Genomic DNA, 6,034 nt, shown 5'->3' on the forward strand with positions numbered 1-6,034 from the left:
CTGTACACGTAACAGAACTATAGACCAGGGGGAAGAAACCTATGGCTTGCGATCCAGATGTAGCTCTTTTGATGGCTGCATCTGGCTCACAGACAAATCTTTTATTTATTTATTTATTTATTTATTGTTTTATTCAGACAAATCTTTAATAAAAAAATAATAATGTTAACAATATAAAACATTCTCATGTATTACACTCACTCATTTCCTACCGCTCATGTTCATGGTTCCGGGTGGCTTGAGCCAATCACAGCTATTCACCAGGACAAAACCAAATTTTTATTGGATAATGCATAATGTACACGGGTCATTGTATGGCTCCCATGGAATTACATTTTAAAATATGTGGCCTTCATGGTTCTCTCAGCCAAAAGGTTTCCCGACCCCTGATGTAGACCTTAAGACATTAGAAAACATAGAGGCAAATAAACCCAAAACTGGCAGAAGGAAGGAAATTAAAAAAAGATTAGTACACACAGATAAAGAAAATGTAAATAGAAAAACAACAGAGAAAATCAACAAAACCAAGAATGGTTCAAAAATGACACACAAGATTGAGAAATATTTAGCTAGGTGGACTGAAAAAACAAAAAAAGAAAAACAGAGAGAAAATCAAATATCTAAAATCAGAAATAAACCAAGGTTATTTATTACTAACTAGAAAGCCCGGCGGTCATACGAAATGACCGCTGTTCTAGATATTATAAATTGTAATTAAAATGATTTGTGCAAAGGTGTCTGCTAATTCAAACTGAATTAACCCAGGGCAGGCGGCAAGGATGCCTGCCCCTTTGCTTACTGCCCCACAGGGTTCCCCCTTCTACTTGCTTAATTGCTTAAAGTAGAGTGCAATGAAGGAAACCACTGGCGGTACATTTCTTAAGAGCCACGGCTAGCTCAATAAATAAAGGTGATTTAAATAATAAAATGTTAATTCACATGTCAAAGATCTCTTTGTACACAACATTTCTTGTGTAGATCTTTCCATCATTTTATTTATTTATTTATTTATTTATTTATTTATTTATTTTTGTATTTTTCTGAAGCTGGAAATGGGGAGAGACAGTCAGACAGACTCCCGCATGCGCCCGACCGGGATCCACCCGGCACACCCACCAGGGGCAATGCTCTGCCCACCAGGGGACGATGCTCTGCCCCTCCGGGGCGTCGCTCTGTTGCGACCAGAGCCACTCTAGCGCCTGGGGCAGAGGCCAAGGAGCCATCCCCAGCGCCTGGGCCATCTTTGCTCCAATGGAACCTTGGCTGCGGGAGGGGAAGAGAGAGACAGAGAGGAAAGAGAGGGGGAGGGGTGGAGAAGCAGATGGGCGCTTCTTCTGTGTGCCCTGGCTGGGAATCAAACCCGGGACTTCTGCACGCCAGGCCGATGCTCTACCACTGAGCCAACCGGCCAGGGCTCCATCATTTTTAAGCTCACCTTGCAGAGGACCATCAATTATTTTTAATTTTATGTCTGTTCTTTCACGAACTCTTGAACAGGCAACATAAAGTTGACCGTGTCCAAATGCAGGCTCAGGTAAAAAAATGCCAACACACTTAAGCGTTTGGCCCTGAGACTTATTGATGGTCATAGCAAAGGCAAGTTTTAAAGGAAATTGTCTACATCTCAAAAGAAACGGCAACCGTGTTTGAGATGGAGCCAAATCTATTCTTGGAATGACATGTATTTCACCTTTAGAGGAGCCAAAGACTTAGCTATTATGACATTATTTTTCAATTGGAGAACCTCTAGTCTTGTACCATTACAAAGACCCCTTCTGGTGTTAAGATTTCTTAACAGCATAATAATTGCTCCAATCTTTAACCTCAATTTGTGAGGTGGCATGCCAGAAGGCGGGACTATTTGAATGCCATGGCAACTTCACCCCATTGGCTAGTACAGTTACGCAAGCAACCAATAAGCTATCGGCAACAAACAGACACTTAAGCCGCATATAATAAAGATGACTTTACAGAAATAAAATGAATTTAGAGAAGTGTAGTATGTAGTTTTGCATGTCAATAAACTAAATAAGCCAGATAAAATGAACAATTTCTAGAAGCACATACTTTACCAAGAACAAATGTTAAAGAAATAAATAATACAAATAGACCTGTATCTGGTAAAGAAATGGTATTAACAGTAAAAAAAAAAAAAAAAAATCACTCAACAAAGGAAAGTCCATGACCATTTGGTTTCACTGGTGAATTCTAATAAACATTAAGAATGAATAGTAATCCTCTTGAAACCCTACAAAAAATTAAAATGGAAGAAAGACTTCTTGACTTATTCAGAATCATTCTAAGACTCACTCTCAGCCATCCTTACCTGGATATGAAAACCAGAAGAAGACACAATAAGAAAGATACAGCCCTGCCCTGGCCGGTTGGCTCAGTGGTAGAGCGTCGGCCTGGCGTGCGGAAGTCCCAGGTTCGATTCCCGGCCAGGGCACACAGGAGAGGCGCCCATCTGCTTCTCCACCCCTCCCCCTCTCCTTCCTCTCTGTCTCTCTCTTCCCCTCCCGCAGCCGAGGCTCCATTGGAGCAAAAGATGGCCTGGGCGCTGGGGATGGCTCCTTGGCCTCTGCCCCAGGCGCTAGAGTGGCTCTGGTCGCGATAGAGCGACGCCCTGGATGGGCAGAGCATCGCCTCCTGGTGGGAGTGCCGGGTGGATCCTGGTTGGGTGCATGCGGAAGTCTGTCTGCCTGCCTCCCAGTTTCCAGCTTCAGAAAAAAAAAAAAAAGAAAGAAAGAAAGATACAGCCCTACACTTGGTGGCACAGTGGATAGAGCATTGCAGTGGGATGCAGAGGACCCAGGTTCCAAACCCTGAGGTTGCCGGCTTGAGCACAAGTTCACTAGCTTGAGTACAGGGTTGCTGGCTTCAGCATGGGATCATAGACATGGGCCCATGGTCACTGGCTTGAAACCTAGGCCTGAGCCCAAGGTCACTGGCTTGAGTAAGGGGTCACTCACTCTGCTGTAGGCCTCCCGAAACTCACGTGGCACATATGAGAGAGCAATCAATGAACAACTAAGGTGTTGCAACCAAGAATTGATGCTTCTCATCTCTCTCTCTTCTTGCTGTCTGTCCCTATCTGTCCTTCTCTCTGTCTCTCTCTGTCTGTCTCTGTCACACACACACAAAAATGTTACAAACCAATACCTCACATCAATCTCAGTCCCACATTCCTCAGCCAAATATTAGCAAACCAAATTTAACATCATGTGAAAAGAATTATACACCGTGACCACCTGGGGTTTATTCCTGCGATGTAAGAGCATTTCAGCAAGTGAAAATCAAACAGTGTAATATATCTCATCAACAGGACGGCAAGTAAAAATATCATATAAACTTCTCTCACTTGTTGCAGAAAAAGCAGTTGACAAAAGTCACCATTTTTCATAATAAACAGAATCAGTAAGTTAGAATAGATGGAAATGTCCACAGAAATCTAGTATGAAAAACAACGCTAAGATCGTACTTGACGGTGCAAGTCTGGCAGGGAAATTTCACTCTAATATCAGAAACAAGACAGGGATGTGCACTTTCAGCACAAATACTCAACCCAATACTGGAAGTGTCAGAGAAAGCAATGAAACAAGAACCACAAATAAAAAGCATTGTTTGACACGTAAAGGAAGAAGTAAAACTATCTCTGTTTGCAGGTCACATGATGACATATGTAGCAGTTCTAAAGTTTTCACACTCACACACTCTGCAAGCGCTAACCAATGATGTCAGCAACTTTGTGGCATAGAAAAATCAACACCCACAACTCAGCTGCTTAATCCGTTACCTGTTTTAGCCAACCTGCCCCTCACAACAGCTGTCAGTCTCTTCTCAGTATGTGTGAGTCTGTTACTACTTTGTTTACTTTGTTCATTAGATTCCCAACCTTGTTTTCATTTTTGCTCAGACTTCCCCATTACAGTCAGACCCCCGGGACTACCCTGTTTGAAATACAACCCGTCTTACAGATTCCCCCATTCTCCCACCCAGCAATACTTTAATTTTTCTCCTTAATGCTCATTATTTTCCAATATGTTATCTTATTCACTTGTTTATTATGTCTGTTGTTTATTGTCATTTTTCTAATATAGAAGCTCCATGGGGCGGCTACGTTTTCCCATTTATTCAACAACGCACCCACGTTCCTATAACGTGTGGTCCACATAGCAATTATCCAATAAATATGCGTGTGACGTGTGCACTCACTCCCAGTGCTACACCTCCCTGAGGCCGTGACATCTATTGCATGTGGGCAAATCTGTGGAAACAATGGCAGAAACTACATCCCCCTAGTAGATGACTCGGCAAAAAAATCCCAGGAACGAATGGGGCTCATGCAGGAAGCAGAGAGCCCAGGAGAAGGAAACCACCGACCCCTGTCCCCACACCCTCCCTTCCCCACGTACAGTGACCCACGGGATGCACAGGGGGCCTCAGGCACTGAGGACCGCAGAGGAAATCTGTGAGCTGTAGGATGAGATGCCTGAACTCAGAGCACGGCTCACCATGCACCGCTGAGTCACCCTGAACCTCCCTCAGCTTTTCTTTTCTTTTTATTTATTTATTTATTTATTTATTTTTTCATTTTTCTGAAGCTGGAAACGGAGAGACAGTCAGACAGACTCCCGCATGCGCCCGACCGGGATCCACCCGGCACGCCCACCATGGGGCGACGCTCTGCCCACCAGGGGGCGATGCTCTGCCCATCCTGGGCGTTGCCATATTGCGACCAGATGGCCATCCCCAGCGCCCGGGCCATCTTTGCTCCAATGGAGCCTTGGCTGCGGGAGGGGAAGAGAGAGACAGAGAGGAAAGCGCGGCGGAGGGGTGGAGAAGCAAATGGGCGCTTCTCCTATGTGCCCTGGCCGGGAATCGAACCCGGGTCCTCCGCACGCTAGGCCGACGCTCTACCGCTGAGCCAACCGGCCAGGGCCAGCTTTTATTTTCTTACCTGGACGGTAGGGGTGACAAGAGGTTCCACCTCGGGTTAAATGACCACAGCAGGTGACAGCTACAGGACCTGCCCGAGCTGAGTGCAGGAGAACTGATAGAATTATTACTTGTACTATCTGATGCTCTGCGGTCTCTCCGGATATCCGAGGACAGGTGTGGATACGGATATGGTTACAGATCTAGAGCGCAGGGCAGCGCTCTCTGTCTCCATCTCCCTGTCTCCCTCCTCATCCTCATCAGGCATGGCAGAGACCGCAGGATAATGATGCACAGACTTCTGCTCATCCCCCCCTTCCCCTTTATCAGCTCAGCTGTTTTCTCTGAGTACGCATCTGTTCCTCTTTTGTTTTGCATATTCATTGGGGTTTTGGTTTTTTTTTGAGATTCCACAGATAAGTGAAGCATCTGGTATTTGTCTCTCTCTCTCTCTCTGACTCCATTCCCCTAGGACAGGGGTAGTCAACCATTTTACACCTGCAGCCCACTTCTGTATCTCTGTTAGTAGTAACATTTTCTAACCGCCCACCGGTTCCACAGTAATGGTGATTTATAAAGTAGGGAAGTAACGTTACTTTATAAAATTTATAAAGCGGAGTTACAGCAAGTAAAATCATATAATAATAATTACTTACCAAGTACTTTATGTCGGATTTTTGCTAAGTTTGGCACAATAAATCTACATAAAACAACTTACTCTAGTTAAATCTATCTTTTTATTTACACTTTGGTTGCTCTGCTACTGCCCACCATGAAAGCTGGAACGCCCCCTAGTGGGCGGTAGGGACCAGGTTGACCACCACTGCCTTAGGAGAACAGCCTTCCCTCCATCTGTGTTATCACAAATGTCAAGATTTCATTCCTTTTTATTGCCGAATATACTCCATTGTATGTATGGGCAGCATTCTTTGTTACACGGGCATCTACTGATGGACCGTTTTCCTCCTCTTACCAAGAGAGGAGCTTGCTTGTCATAGAGTTTAGGGAGGATTGGGGATAAGTTTGGAGAAGTAGCAAGGAGGACGGGTATCTGAGGGACAGACAGATAGACAGACTAAACATCTGTTCGTGTGCA

This window comes from Saccopteryx leptura, chromosome 5, assembly GCF_036850995.1.
Source record: "Saccopteryx leptura isolate mSacLep1 chromosome 5, mSacLep1_pri_phased_curated, whole genome shotgun sequence".
NCBI lineage: Eukaryota > Metazoa > Chordata > Mammalia > Chiroptera > Emballonuridae > Saccopteryx > Saccopteryx leptura.